This window comes from Hemicordylus capensis, chromosome 1 (assembly GCF_027244095.1).
Source record: "Hemicordylus capensis ecotype Gifberg chromosome 1, rHemCap1.1.pri, whole genome shotgun sequence".
Taxonomy (NCBI): domain Eukaryota; kingdom Metazoa; phylum Chordata; class Lepidosauria; order Squamata; family Cordylidae; genus Hemicordylus; species Hemicordylus capensis.
The window spans coordinates 245,055,306-245,072,157 of NC_069657.1; the positions used below are offsets into that span (position 1 = coordinate 245,055,306).

General features: G+C 43.0%; 1 protein-coding gene across 1 annotated transcript in view; it reads right to left on the reverse strand.

The window, feature by feature from the left end:
- Nucleotides 1-16,852, reverse strand: part of SLC25A27 (solute carrier family 25 member 27) — a 114,489-nt gene that overhangs the window by 44,475 nt on the left and 53,162 nt on the right. The window lies entirely within an intron of this gene.

Here is a 16,852-nt window from a genome sequence, read left to right on the forward strand (position 1 = left end):
AGGGACAGGCCTTCTCCATTGCTGCCCCAAGGCTTTGGAACACACTTCCACACTTACTTCCTACTGAAATAAGAGCCTCCCCATCTCTTACAAATTTTAAAAAGGCAGTCAAGATGCATTTGTTCACCCAGGCTTTTAATTAGATATTGTTTTAATTGTTTTTTAATTGTTTTAACTTTTCAAATTTTAATTGTTGAAATGTGTCAATCTTTTTTTGGTTGTTTTTATTGTTTTGTAAACCACTCAGAGAACTTGTGTTTTGGGTGGTATAAAAATATGTTAAATAAATGACTATAAATAAATAAACAATGACCAACATCCAGACAAGCATTGTACGCATGCAGCAGTGAAAGTTGTAGACTAGTGCTGATGCTTGGCAGGGGAAGGGGCAATTTTAATCAATCTCCCCTTCCCTCTGAAGCCCACTGTGCATCACCCAAATATGTCACTGAAGGTCACGCCATCCTCAGGTGCATATTTTGGTAATGCACAGGCTTCAGATCAGTTAAAATTGTCCTTTCCCTTGATCAAACAATAGCACAGCAGTAATCTGGAACTTGAACTACTGCATATGTGCAATGCTAGTCTGGATGTTGGCCAATGAATTTTTAGAAATGGAAAATTTTTCATGAAAAAATTAAGAGGAAAATTTCTGGGGGGAAATTCTGTTTGGGAAAAATTTCCACACCACATTTCAGCCATCCTCGTACAGACCATATCTCCGACAGTTCTTGAATTATAATTCAGGTATGCGGTACCTCTTCACTTGAACAAAGAGTTTGTTAATAAGAAAAGGAGGATTTGTATGCAGTCACACATGACAAGTGGGCACACTGACATTTTTGTCCTTCAAATCTTTTTTCTCCTTCTCTTTTTATAGCCTTTACCCAGACTTTCCCTGTCTCATTTTTAAAAAGTAGACAGAATTTGTTTTGAAGAGTTACACTGACTCTTCTAGTTCTGCTTCTTTATCTATGTCTTACAGTAAAAGGGCACAATAGGTCATTTGAGCTTTCACAGTACATAACCTTGGTTTTATCATACATGTTGATCTTTCGTAGTTTAGAAACTTGCTGATAGTTAATTGAAATTGCTGATGTATCCATATTGGAATGGCACAATTTTGAACTAGTGTGAACAAATGGAAAGTAACTATGTGTCTCTCTGTGTGTGTCTGTGTGTGATTTTTTGTTAAAATGGGTTTTCTAAAATGTTAAGAGGGTTTTGAAGATGAAGCAATTTATGCGGTTGATTAATAGGGATGGACCCCTGCACAGAAGCAGGAAAAACTCTTTTAGAAACTTTGGCAAGAAGAGGCAATTGACAGTAAGAAAAGGAGTTTCAGTCCTGGGCTTGAGTGGGAAATGAAGAAATTAGTTTGGGTAGTTTGAGAAGTTGGAAGAAAGAAAGGGGAAGAGCAGGAAAGGAATGGGTCAGTTACGATAGACCAGTGTGATATAAAAGAAAAGTGACAAAGTAGAACCATAAAATTAAGTAGGAACAAAGACTGGATTTCTCCCAGGCCCTGTACCCTGTCAGGGAGTTATCCAGACATAGCTTCATGCTCCAGGTTATCGGAAGAGTGGATCTGCTTCTCAGCAGATTTGGAGCTGTTTAATTCGCAACATTAAATGGACCGTTCACAATTCATTGGCTCCTCTCTGCATTCCCTGCGGATCTTTGTGTGCGTTCCCACAGCTTACTCCGGGTTTTTTCTCCCACCAATCACATCCTAGAGGAGGATGCATGAGACGCTTCCTTTCATTATTCCCCCTTTTTTTTTTAGTTTAACAGCCAGCCGGTGTTCCGCAAGACTGACTAGTCAAAACAACAGAACGCTTAACCCAAACCTGCTGAATCTGACCCAGATCTTTGCTGATTTTTATAATGAAATTGCCTTTGTGACTGCCATCATCACCTCATGTTTCCCACCCCCACACCCCAGACCATTTAAGAGGCCATGGAAGTTTAAAGTAAATACCATTGTTTTTTCTCTGTGATGAAGGAAAAATGCAGCCTCATGGAATCAGCTCAGACACAAAGGGTTCAGATTACATTGAACCTGTGGTCTCCACCACAGGCACCCTCCAGCAACATCTGCATATGTAAAGCATATGTTCCTATGGTGACCAAGCTTCAATAAGACGAAGCCTTATAGGAAGACCCACATTTTGCATTCTTGTTAACTCAGGAATTTCTCCTTCCCCCTCCCCTTCTGGACTCCCTTCACAGAATTTCACCAATTTTCCCTCATCCCCAGTGCTTGCACTTGCAAATCACTCAAAGAGCAGACCATACCAAACACAGGGGAACTCCCCTTCATGCTGACACTTGGCGTTCCGGAAATCCACCCAGCAAACATTTTCTGTGAGGCCTGGCATGACCCAGGGCCTCGCGGAGGCCATATGTGCATGCGCGGTGGCATCCAAAATGGCCACCACACCAAACTACGGAGGCCTGAACTCGCTGGAGGGGTGAGAACAAAGGCCAGCGGGTTGAGGGGGAACCTCCGCGGACACCACCACCCCGCCACAAGGAACTTCCTCAAGGGGGAGAGGGTAAAAAAAAAATTAACGGTTTTAAAAAAAAGTTTGCGAACCCTCCTCGGACCAAACAGGGGGGTGGGGTTCAAGGGGGTGACGTACTGAACTGGTCCAGTCAGGTTTGAGTCCACTCCAGACTCAAACCAAACCCGGCCAGGCGGTTCCATGCACATCCCTAATTTCTCCTGCTCCCAAAAGTGCTCAGTGCAATCTGGAAGTAGATCCCAGAGGCGTTCACAGACTGCACGGATGAGGAAGGGGTAGATACCAAAGCCCTCTTCTCCCTTCTTAAGGAAGTGGCAAATAGGGGTGTGCACGGAACCGCCAACTGCGGTCCGGCACTGGGTGGGGTTTTTTTTTTAAGAGCGGCGGGAGGGTTTACTTACCCCTCCTGCTGCTTTACCACTTGGCGCCCATAATCTTTAGAATAATTGGGGCGGCAGGACACCAGCCGTCCCCGCCGCCCGCCGCGACCGGATTAGGGGCCAAATCGGCCCAAACTACAGCCGCCACCCGCCCAGCCGCCCGAGTCCTCACCACAACAAGGCCCGCGTTGGTCGGGCCGATCAGGGCCCCACAATTCGAAAAGGAGAGGAGCTCGCAAACAGAGCTCCTCTCTCTGCAAAGTCTCAGCCCGAACTGGGGCTTTGGGCGCAAAGGACGCCTGGGAGTTCCAAAGAGCGTCAGAACTCCCAGGCGTCCTTTGCGCCCAAAGCCCCAGTTCGGGCCGAGACTTTGCAGAGAGAGGAGCTCTGTTTGCGAGCTCCTCTCCTTTTCAAATTGTGGGGCCCTGATCGGCCCGACCAACGCGGGCCTTGTTGTGGTGAGGACTCGGGCGGCTGGGAGGGCGGTCGGCGGTGGCTGTAGTTTGGGCCGATTCAGCCTGTCATCGGCCGTGTGGGGGGTGGCTTCCTTGGCCCGAAATTGGGCCTTGTGTTGGGCGGTTGGGTGGGTGGTCAGTGGCGGCGGCTGCAGCAGTAGTTTGGGCTGATTTGGCCCCTAATCCGGTCACGGGGAGGCGGCTGGTGTCCTGCCGCCCCAATTATTCTAAAGATTACGGGCGCCAAGCAGGAAAGCGGCGGGAGGGGTAAGTAAACCCTCCCGCCGCTCTTAAAGAAACCCCCCCACCCGAACCGGACCGCCCAGGTTTTTTAAATGGCTTCCGGACCGGTCCGGGCCCATCCCTAGTGGCAAATGACACCAAAAGCATAAAAATGGGTCAGGAGGCAATTAAGGCAGAGATAGGTGAAATCTGGACCTCCATGGAACAGCTCACTTCCAGGGTACAAGAAAATGAGGAACACATCTCGGCAGTAGAGGATAGAGCCTCCATTACGGAGGCCTCTCTCCTACAAACCAATCGTGAACTGGCATCTTTTAGAGATAAGCTAATTGATCTGGAGGGTCGCAACCAAAGGAATAATCTTTGTTTAGTGGGGGTGAAAGAAGGCTCAGGGGACTGCAACATGATTGACTTTGTCACCACTTTACTACGTCAAGCCTTGGACCTCCCCAGCGACTACAAACTTGAGATTGAGAGAGCTCATAGAGCCCTGGGGTCCACCCCAGCAGTAGGTGCTCTACCTCGGGCCATCATTTTCAAACTGCTGAGATTTACAACCAAAGAAGATCTCTTAGCAAGGGCAAGAGAGACAGGTTCTCTTCGATGGGGCCCAGATAACGGTCGGATCTATCTATTTCATGATTTCCCAAAGGCAATCGTGGATCAAAGCAAGAAATTTCAACGCTGCAGGATTTGGGCTAGAGAAAAGAATGTAACCTACTTTTTCAAATATCCTGCCATTCTTTGCTGCATCCAGGAAGGCAGAATGCATCGCTACAGCGACCCGGCCCAAGCTGAAGCTTTCCTGCGGAGTTTGCAAGCAAACGGCTGACTCTTATTTACATAGCAAGCAATTTTTCCTTTCTATTATTATTTCTTGTGAATACTTTATTTCTTATTATGAATCTTCTCTGGTCTGCTAGCCTTTGTTCTGTAATTTCTGTATCTTGATGCTTCTCTTTCCAAATTTGGTACATTCTTTTTAAATAACCTTAAATAACCTCTTCTAGTTGGACTAGACTTGTAATAGCAGATCATTATTTCCTTGTTGGCATTTTTTGTATATTTTTTTCGGTTAAGCAACTTTTCTTCCAGTAGCTTTGCTGTCTCCAGCCCTGGTTGCTCAACTGAAGATCCTGAGTCCTGTAACCCACTTGCCACCAGATGTCCAGGGGCTATAGCACCTGGCGCGGTCCTTGTTGACCCGGGCGACAATAAAATAGATTTATTAAAGTTACGTCTCACCATATTGTTGATGGGAGAGGCACTCTTTGTCTGGCTCCTCTGGTGAGACCTGTCCAGTATGGTTGGACCTCTGGCATAGCTCTCACCTTCATTAGAGCACACAAGCCCAACAACCACGTCAAGGTAGTGCCTTAATAATAATAATAATAATAATAATAATAATAATAATAATAATAATAATAATTTCAATTTCTATACTGCCCTTCCAAAAATAGCCCAGGGTGGTTTACACAGAGAAATAATAAATAAATAAATGGTTCCCTGTCCCCAAAGGGCTCACATTCTAAAATGAAACATAAGACACACACCAGCAACAGTCACTGGAAGTACTGTGCTGGGGGTGGATAGGGCCAGTTACTCTCCCCCTGCTAAATAAAGAGAATCACCACGGTAAAAGGTGCCTCTCTGCTCAGTTAGCAGGGCAATTTACAAGGAGTCTGATGTGTTCTATTTCTTCTCGAGTTTGAGATGTGGCTTTTCCTTCCTCTTAGACTTAAAGTGCTAAATGCGTATCGTTTGGGCGCATGCTGGAGTCTCCAAGGGAGCTTTTGAAATGTTCAATAGGTCAGGGACTGCTGAATACCCAGAAGTGGTCGGCCATTATCCTGCCATGAGCATAATGTTCGATCTTATGTTTTTCACCTCTGGGCGGGGAGAGACTTGTCCTGTTGGTAATATCTAGACATTGTGTGTGCATGTACAGTCGAGTGGGGGTCTTTCCAAGACTGCTTCTGTGAAGACGCAAGTCACTAACCCTGGAGATTCGGCTGTTGTCGGGCCTTTCAACAACGATGGCAAGAACAGAGACTACTCCTGGATAACTACCATGTACTGGCCTTTGCAGCGAGTAGGCGGAAGCAAGAGCTATAGATCACTAGGAGGGTGAAGTTGATTCCAAGTTTGAAGTTGCTGTATGTTAGTTTTGCACTGGATGTGGGATGGGGGTGGGTGGGTGGTAACTGGGAATTTGCCCCATAGCTGCCCCTTCTGGAAAGTTTAATAATGTTTTCCTCACTTTTCTTTTGCTTCTATCCCCCAATTCTCTCCTTTTTGCGATTTTTCATTCCCCCACTCTACTGTCTCATAACCACCTTTCTCACCATTGCTTTCACACCTACAAATGCTAGAATGGCTAACCCAACATACATTGTGTTTTACAGGAGCTCGAATCAAATGTTTTTCATTCTGTTTTCTAATATACTTATGTTGAGTTTTGATGAAGACCTGTTTTGGATGGTATACAAGGACCCCCCCGCTGATGCAATGGAACGGAACTTCCCGAATCAGACTTGTCCTCTGGCATTAGCTGTGGGACTCCAGGTCATGGGCCTTAATAATTGAAGCTCAGGAAGGGTGAGCCTGCGAATGAGACCAGCTGGGTCTAGAATATTAAGTGCTAGGGCTATAGATTTTTGGGCAATGTATGTCCTTAAAATTTTCTTATGGCAGGACATATGAATTTAATTACCTTCAGTGTTAAGGGACTAGGAACACCACAAAAAAGAACCCAAATTCTTAGGTATTTAAAGAGACACAATGTAGATGTGGCCTTCCTACAAGAAACACATATGGCAGAAAAAGACATTCACAGGCTTAAATGGAGCTGGGTGGGCTATGTTTTGGGGGCAGGGTCCTCTTCCAAGTCAAGAGGGGTGGCAATCCTAGTTCATAAGCGTATCATGTTGAACCCCCTTAATCTAGAGGCAGACCCCCTAGGAAGATTTATCATTGTGGAAGCCCAGATTGGGCCCCAAACCATCCTTTTGGCTAATGTGTATGCCCCCAAAGAAGATTGCCCCTCCTTTTTTACAGCTTTACACGCTAAGCTCCTTGCAAGGGAGAACAGTAATTTAATTTATGGAGGAGACTTCAACGAGGTTATGAATCCCCTAATGGACAGGAGCACAGGGTATTCTGTGTTATCTAAATCACGTGTTCTGTTAAATAGTTTTATGAAGGACCTTAGCCTCTATGATGTATGGAGATTACTACACCCCAAAGACAGGGACTTTACTTTCTTATCAAAATCCCATAAGACAAGCTCTAGGATTGACTTCTGGCTCTTGTCTCCAATTTTGGGGAAACAGGTAATTGCATGTGATATTGGCCCACTCATTATCTCAGATCATGCACCTGTGGTATTAAAAATACAATTGACAGACAGTGGAGACCTGAAGCAGAAACATTGGAGACTAAATACATCCCTGTTAAAGGACCCCAAATTCATTACAATGATTGGATCTGAAATTCAAGAGTTTTTGAAGTTTAATAGAAAACCTGAGACTAGCTTGGTACTTCTTTGGGATACCCTTAAGGCTTACAGGTACTTACAAGGCAGAATTATAGCCTTTGCCTCATTTTAAAAAAAGGAACAGCTCAAGAACATTAAAGAATTGGAAGAGAAACTCAAAGCGGCTTGGTTGGAATACAATACCAGCCCAGCCCCTCGTTCCTACTCTAGTCTTCTGAAGCTACAATATGAAGTGAATCTATTACATGCCAGGCAGGCTGACTTCCTTCTAGCTTGCTCAAGGCAAACATACTGGGAATCAGGAGAATAAGCTGGCAAACTGCTGGCCTTTAGAATCAAACAAATACAAAATAGCTCCCATATAGCAGGCATCAAAGACAGTAATGGGCATTTACATACTGATAACAAGGCAATTAACGCAGCATTTAAATTTTTTTACTTAGCACTATATAATCATGTCCCCTCCTATGGGTGTGAAGAGATCCAACACTTCCTAGATAAAATTCAGATTCCAACCCTCACTGATACACAAGCCACACATCTTGCCGCACCCATATCCTTGGCTGAAATCCAGGAAGCAATTTAAAAAATTAAACCTGGAAAGGCCCCAGGTAGGATGGGTACCCGTCTGATTGGTACAAAACATTCTCTGATAACCTAGCCCCACTACTGGCTGAGGTGGCCACTGAAGCTGCAAATACACATGAATTGCCTAAAACGATGTATGTAGCAAATGTGTCTCTTATACCAAAACCACAAAGGGACCTGCAGCAATGTGAAAATTAGAGGCCAATATCATTATTGAATGTTGATGTCAAAATCTTTGCTACAATCTTGGCAACCCGTCTTAATAGCTGTGTACATACAATTATACATCGGGATAGGTTGGCTTTATCCCTAAGCGACAGGGAGCAGATAATATACGTCTGGTTCATAATCTTATCCACATTACGTCCCGTATGACCAACCAGGCTCTGCCGCTGTCCCTTGATGCTGAAAAGGCCTTTGATAAAGTACATATAGACTTCCTCTTGGCAACTCTTGAGAAATTCAGATTCCCTACCTCTTTCGTAAATTGAGTGTGGACAATCTATAAAATGCCTTCAGCTAGGATCAATACTAACGGCCAGCAGACGGGACCCATCTCCCTTCAGTGTGGGGTCAGACAGGGCTGTCCCTTATCTCCATTGCTCTTCGACTTGGCCCTTGAACCTCTGGCTTGTGCAGTGAGGCAAAATGCAGGTATTAAGGGGATCGAGGTAGATGGACAAGAACATAAAATTGCATTATATGCAGATGACACCCTCTTGTTTCTTTCCAAACCACAGGAATCCGTCCCTAAACTTATGGAATTACTATACCAATTTGGGGACCTTTCTGGATACAAAATTAATTGGCACAAATCGGAGGCCATGTCCATTGGGAAATTGCCCCTCTCTCATAGGGATATTCCCTGGCCCTTTACTTGGAAATCAGACTACGCGAAATACTTAGGTATTCTAATTACTAAACAACCTAATCTAATTGTCAAAACTAACTTAGATAAAATACTTTCACAGATTAAGATAGACTTCCTCCACTGGGCTGACCTTCCACTGAGTTTGTGGGGTAAGATAGCTGTTGTAAAAATGAATGTTATGCCCAGATGTATTTATACTTTAAGAGGGCTTCCATTGCTTATTCCTTAAAGATATTTTAGAGAAATTGGCAGAGCTGTGAGGAGGTTCCTCTGGGGTAATGACAGGCCTCGGGTTGCTTTTAATAAACTCCAGTTGGCCGCAGACAAAGGGGGCTTCAACCTAGTGAACCTTAGATTGGACCATAACACGTTTTTAATTGCACAAGCTATCCATTGGCATGCCAGCATAGATGGGGAAAGGCCAGAATGGGCTCAAGTGGAGCTAGCAAAACTAAAACCCTTGGAGGGATGGGAAGCACTTGGCTCCAGATAACTTAAACATCCCCACTACCAATCCCCTCCTATACTAGCAGCCCGACACGCCTGGAAGGAACTGGCAAGGCAACTAAACTTTGATCCCTATGCCCACATGGATATGACACTGCGGGGTAACCCACATATATTGATAGGCAAACAACCAATTTTGTGGAAACATTGGATTGATGAAGAGATTTACCGGTTATCACAGCTGAAAAATGTAAATGATAGCTACAAAACCGTTGCACTCCTGCAAGAGGAGTTCCATCTACCACCGGCATGTGCCTGGCAATATATGCAACTGAGACATACCATATTGGCTCAATTCGGTCCAGACGCCTTGGTGACCCCAGCAACTCCAGCTATCTTTGGACTTGCCATTAAGATGGCCTCTCTCCCAAAACTAAGGAAGTACCTATATGCCAGTGTGCATAGAGACATAGACCCTGGGTTAGATTTACTTAGGCACAAATGGAACTTGGAACTTTCTGATAAACTGTCACCTGAGCAATGGCAAAATATTTTAAGTAGTGTTCAGTGCAGTACATTGGATCTTAAATTGCGCCTCATCCAGCAGAAGATTATTTTCAGGGCCTACTGGACTCCTCTATACCTTATGAGATTAAAAATGTCCTCAAATAGTAACTGTTGGAGATATAATAATCCACAGGCCAATTTAACATGTATGTTCTGGGATTGTTCCATAGTGCAAGACTTCTGGAGAGAGGTCACTATGCGAATTAACTTAGTGCTGGATTCATCTTTTGCACTGAAGGATCAAAATGCAGTGTTGGGGTTTATTACAACCAGCTGGGGACTAAAATACAGCTCTAAACAATGGCTTTGGCAGAGCCTGCTGGTTGCCAAGAGGTTGATATTGAGGCTGTGGAAATCTCCCAATCCCACTCGGTGCGAGGATTGGGTACAGGACCTGCTTAAGCTTGCGGCACATGAAAAATGGGCCCTCTTAAAAGTAAATAAATTGGATAAATGGTCTGAAAGTCAAGTCAAGTTTTATTTACGGTCCTAGACCAAACAATCCATGCATGCAAACAGCAGAACAATTTATAGAAAACTCTATAGGTTCTCATTATACATCTTAAAAGCAATATAACAAAATTTGGCTACGGAGTTAAAATTTAAAACATTTTCATCAGAAAGTAAGAATTTAACAAGTTGTTCAGCAGATCGATCTGTCTGTTTACAGACCAGAGGTAAAATTAAGTGCTCCCTCAGTTGCCTATGTATTTTACAGGATAATAGAATATGCTCAATAGATTCTATTTCCCCACTGCCACATCTGCAGTAGCGTTCTTCCAGGGGAACACCATTGAATCTCCCGGCTAATAATGCAGAGGGAAAAGAATTTGTTCTTGCCCTTGTAAATGCCCACCGGAATTTGCTGAGTGTAATATGGGACAAATAATTTGCTGGTGAAAGATCCCATCTAGTTCTTACTCCTTTATAGAATTCTGTCAAAGAGGCCCAGTTATTTTGCAATTCGATATCTGTCAAACGCTGTTTTACTATTCTTTTAGCATTTGACAAGTCTAACTCCAGCAGTTGTTCAGGGTCTATTCCTAGAGCAGCAAGCTTTTTACTAACTACAGTGCACCACTGCGGTTGTGGGTTTAACGATAGAAACTGAGGAATTAGGCCCACTGGGCGTAAGTGGACTCTCAACCAAAAGTAAATAATTAATAGCCAGGCACAAGATTCAATCTTTATGAGGCCGGCCTCCATACGCAGTATTACGTTTGCGGTGCATCTTGTAGTCCCAAAGATAGCTCTCAGGAAACCGGATTGAATTCTTTCAAGCATAACAAAGTTCGCATAAGGTCCCAATTGGCTCCTGTACAACAGCTGAGGGATAACCTTTGCTGAATATAGTTTTAAAGCTGCAGGAATGAAACCTGCTCCCTGTGTTCTGAAAAATCTGTTAATTGCCGCCACACTGCGTTTTGCTGAGTCAGCTACCATTCTCATATGTGCCGCTTTCCCAGCATTTTGTTGAAAAACCACCCCAAGATATTTTATTTGATTGACCTGTTCTAATTTATGTCTATCCAAGGTCCATGTAAATATCCTTGGTTTATTTTTAAAGCACATAATTTTAGATTTATTATAATTGATCTTCAAGTGTTCCTCTTGGCAATAAGATGTTAGAACATCTAAAGCTCTTTTGAGCCCGACCCTGGTTTGAGATAAAATAACCGCGTCATCCGCATACATCAGGATCAGGATCTTTTTGTTGGCTAATTTAGGTCCGTGGATATCAACATTTTGCAGCCGATTAATCAGATTGTTAATGTACAGATTGAATAAATAAGGGGCCAACACACACCCTTGCCACACACCTTTCTCTGTTGGAATTGAATTGGTGAAATTGCCGGCAGTGTCCAAACGTACTCTTAAAGAGGAGTTCTCATGGAGCTTGATGAGCAATAATAAAAGCCTTTGATCTATAGATGTACTAGCCAATTTAGTCCATAGTAGACTCCTTGAAATTGAGTCAAGGCCATTTTAAGGTCCACGAAAGCGGCGAACAGTGGTCTTTTATGGACCCTAACTTGTTTGTCCACAAGTTGTTGTAAAATTAAGCAATGGTCCATAACCGATCTATTCGGTCTAAAACCTGCTTGCTCATCATGGATTATATGCTCCTGCTCCATCCAAGAGCAAAGTTTTACACACAGATGTTTGGCGTACAATTTACTTATTATATTCAAAAGGCTAATTGGCCTGTAATTAAAGGGATCCTCCCTATTGCCTCTTTTATAGATCGGGACCACCATGGCTGAGCCCCACTCCTGAGGGAATTGTGCAGTTTGGTCTATATAGGTGAACAAAAGAGCCAGTGCTGGGGCCCACCAGTCTATATGAGCCTTTAATAGTTCTGGAGGGATGTAATCGTTCCCGGGTGCTTTTCCACCCTTCAGCTGCATAATTAGTTGTTCCACCTCATAGGTGGAGACTGTAGGCCAGGAAGGTAAAGTATCTATATGTAGGTCAATCTGGGGTTTAAATGTGTGGTTGCTATAAAGTTTCCGAAAGTGTGATTCCCATAATTCAGGGGCAATTGGACAGGCCTGTTCAGAGTTTACCTTATTTTGGGATAATGAAATCAGCCTCCAAAAATTTGTTAAATCATTTTTCCTAGCTGCTTCTATCAAAGATAGCCATTCCTTTTGAGTTGCAATCAATTTCTTAGTTCTAAGAAGAGCTTTATACTCCTTTTTCTTTTTAGACAGTTCTAAATGTGTATGTGTAGACGGGCAGAGAATAGCATATTTTGAGAGCATAACAAGATGCTTTTTTGTCCTTATGCATTCTTGGTCAAACCACTTTTTGGTATGGCCAGTTTTCTTTTTAGGTTTGGCATGATGATCTTTAGTTAGTAGAGATTTAATTGATCTTGTGAGAACCTCATACTTTTCAAGAATATGGGCATTTTGGTCTCTTTTAATCAGTGCATCCAGCAGCCCTTCCTTAAGTGATTCTCCGTTCTTTGAGTTAAACAATTCGGAGAAAACTTGATTAATTTGGGAATTCCATTTGATTCTGGGAGTCCCATCAGTGTCCTGTTGTGTAAAGGGCATAACTCTAGAACTCATATCTTGCTTCATGAAGGTGTAATTTAATACTAAAGGATAATGGTCACTTTCTGGCCTAGCTATGATGTTAAATCTGGCTATTGCTTCAAATACATCTCTAGAAACTAATACATAATCAATAGTAGATTGATTAGTGCCCCGTTGGAAGGTAAATTTTCTTGGGCAATCCCCAGACGCAGTGCCATTCAGAATTAATAAGTCCAGTTTGTTAGCCATTCGGGATAACTTCCTTAATATTTTCTTAGAATAAGAATCTTTCTGACCTATCCACATCTTCTAGTGCAATGGTGATTCTCCCTTCTTCTCTTCCTTTTTTCCTTCTTTCTTGGGGGGGGGTATGGGGGCGGGGGGCAATTTGGGCATGTTGTTGCAAAATATGAATTGTTATAAAATGTTTTAAAACATTAAATTAAAACAACAACAACCAGAAACAGTGCAGCTTCATATCTGCTATAAAGATATATGCTGTAGGCTTGTGCATTTCGATTCAGGCGAAAATCGATTTCTGCCCGAAAATAGCAATTTCGGATTATTTGTCTACAAATCGAAACCAGAATTAGACCTCCGATAATTTTCGTTTACAAACCGAAATGACCTCCTCTCTGATACGAATTTTGTTTACTTCAGAAAACGCTTCGGATCTCCATTTCAGCATTGCATTGCAAATTGTCCTTTTTGTCTCTCCAGCAGCAACTGACTGAGTGTTTGTCAGAAGGATTAGCATAGCAGAAGATAAGATATGCAAAAAGGGACAAAGCTTTTCTGAAGACAATGACATTCCCTTGAGCGATTTAATTAAGAGAAATGCACTGTATTGTGGTGCAATTGTGTGCTGAGAATGAAATGATTAAGTTGAGAGCAGCCAATCCATTGTCAACTCTGTCTGGACTGCAGAGATTGCAAGACTTCCTTTCCTCCCCCCCCGCCCCCCCAGTCTTCTCCCTCTTTATTATTTTGTGTGTAATGATTAAGATTCCACATGCCCTGTCCTGTTGGCATTTAAAATATATAAGCCCTTGCAGAAAACAAAGCAAATTAACAAAATGCCAGCAAGGACACCACTCTTCAAGTCTCTTTCAAGGTATATGGGAGGCACAAGCTATTATGCTTGGTTAAAGCAAAAAGCATACACTTGCTGCTGGGTTATTATTAACACACTGGGAAGTAGCTCTTCTTTTACAATTGGACCAGCTCAGAGTGCACGCAGTAATATTTTAATTTCTGAGCTCTGATGAACTTAATTCCAAGCAGGTATTCTGTTTCTACACTTACAAGTGGGGCTACCAGATGTTCGAGGCCAATTGACTCAAAGGGGCAGCCCTACAAACATAATATTTAATATGAAATGTCAGTTTGGGTGTTCCACTCGATTTCCTGGAGAGATCTTGAAAAACCTTCTTACTTAGGTTGAAGACCCAATCAGTTCCATACTTTGGCTCCTGCCCAGTTGCTATGTAATTCCACATAACTAAGTTCTCTAATTGCCTGCTGCCACCCAGATTCCCATGCAATTGGCCTAAGGGCTGCTTTCTTGGGAATTGTGAAAGCTGGAGTGACTTTGGGGCAGAAAGGGGTCTGCTGGGGCAGAACACTGGGTTGGGTGGAAGTGGCCAAAGGGGTGCCTGCCACAACCCAGACTCCCATGGAATTGGCCTAAGGGCTGCTTTCTTGGGAATTGTGAAAGCTGGAGTGACTTTGGGACAGATTTGGGGCAGAAAGGGGTCTGCTGGGGCAGAACAGTGAGATGGGTGGAAGTGCCCCAAGGGGGGCCTGCCACAACCCAGACTCTCATGGAATTGGCCTAAGGGCTGCTTTCTTAGGAATTGTGAAAGTTGGAGTGTCTTTGGGGCATATTTAGGGCAGAAAGGAGACTGCTGGGGCAGAACAGAGCATCTTCTTTGCTATGAGCCCCACCGCCCATTGAGGTCACTTGAGGAGGTCCGTCTCCAGTTGCCACCAACTTGTTTGGTGGCTACACAGAGACGGGCCTTCTCGGCTGCTGCCCTGAGATTGTGGAATGCGCTCCCTGCTGAGATACGATCCTCCCCATCTCTGGCAATTTTCAAAAAACACCTGAAAGCACATCTCTTCAACCAGGCTTTCTCAGCTTTTAAAAACTTGTTTTTAAATTGTCCTGATTATTTAATTGTTGTTTTATGGTGTTTTTAATTGTTATTCATTGTTTTTATGCTTTATAATTTTTGTTTTAATTATTAACTGATTTTAATGGTGTTTTAATGTAAACCGCCCTGAGCCTTTTGGAAGGGGGGTATAAAAGTTTTAATAATAAATGAATAAATAAATAAATAACAGTAGGTTGGGTGGAAGTGCCCCAAGGGGTGCCTGCCAGAACCCAGACTCCTATGGAATTAGCCTAAGGGCTGCTTTCTTAGGAATTGTGAAAGTTGGCGTGATTCTTTGGGGCAGATTTTGGGGCAGTTGGCGTGAATCTTTGGGGCAGATTTGGGGCAGAAAGGGGTCTGCTGCGACAGCCAGCGTGCTGTAGTGGTTAGAGTGCTGGACTAGGACCGGGGAGACCCGAGTTCAAATCCCCATTCAGCCATGAGACTTGCTGGGTGACTCTGGGCCAGTCACTTCTCTCTTAGCCTAACCTACTTCACAGGGTTTTTGTGAGGAGAAACTTAAGTATGGGCTACTTGGAGGAAGAGAGGAATATAAAATGTTTTTTGGAAAGAAGAAAAAAACCCACTATAGTCCCTCAACATCTGGTGGCAAGTGGGCAACAGGACTCAGGATCTTCAGTTGAGCAACCAGGGCTGAAGACAGCAAAGTTACTAGAAGAAACGTTGCTTAACCGGAAAAAATATACGAAAAATGCCAACAAGGAAATAATGATCTGCTATTACAAGTCTAGTCCAACTAGAAGAGGTTATTTAAAAAGAATGTACCAAATTTGGAAAGAGAAGCATCCAGATACAGAAATAACAGAACAAAGGCTAGCAGACCAGAGAAGATACATAATAAGAAATAAAGTATTCACAGGAGTTGAGCTGGAAGAACCGCAAAGAGCAACACAGGCTCAAGATATGGAAGAAGAATTACCACCAATTGAAGAAGTGGCTCAGGCGCAGGTGGAGGAGGTGTTAGAAATCGAGGATGCCACTGTTACTGAACTGTTCCAAAATCAAAACCAGGCAACCTCCCCTTTGCCTTCACCTCAAAAACCCAAATGTCGTTTAACAGAAAAGTAACAAGAACTAAAGCAAAAAATAACTGAGCACATGAACCAAACAACCACCAGGGTTCGATTTCCAGTTCTAAAAACAGTTGCCAAAAACAACTCGCTCAGGCATTAAAAGATGTCAATGCTGCACTTGCAGAGATAACAACCAAGAATTTGCAAGAAACAAACCAACTAATGTACAGTGAAGCAACAATAAAAACACAAGAGCTCGGATATAAGATCAGTGGACCTGTAAAAAAAGAAAGCAGTACATCACCTAAATGGAAGATTAGATTAGAAAATAAAATCTCCAGGTTTAGATCAGATGCTAGTAAATTGAAAGATATGAAAGACAAGAAGCTGAAGAATGAAAACACCAAACAGTATCTGATCCAAAAATACCACCTAGATTCAAGGAAAATTAGAGAAGTCCTGGAAATAATAAAGCAGCAAATAACAGCAGTGTCAAAGAAGATTAGCAGGTATAAAGCCAGAATTACACAACACAGGCAGAATCTCCAATTCCAGTCGAATCAGAGACGTTTCTACCAAAGCATAGAAGAAGAAACTGCAAGAGACCTAGAAACACCAAATAAAGAAGAAACCGTGCAATTCTGGGGAAAATAATGGGACAATCTAATAGATTATAATAAAAAAGCAGGCTGGATGAAAGAGGTCAAAAAATGTAACCAACAAATGCAAGATCTAATAATAACACCAGAATTAATAAGTGAAAGAGCAAAGAAAATTAAAAATTGGACTGCGCCAGGCGACGATGAACTGCATGGCTTTTGGCTTAAACACCTAACAAGCCTTCATAAACAACTATCAAAACAGTTGAATCACATTTTGCAAGGAGGTGATATTGAACAATGGCTAACAACGGGGAAAACTCATCTCCTAATGAAAGACCCAGCAAAAGGTGCAGTTCCAAGTAATTATAGACCGATAACCTGCCTGCCAACCATGTTCAAATTATTAACTGGAAGAATAGCAGATGAAGTGATGCAACATTT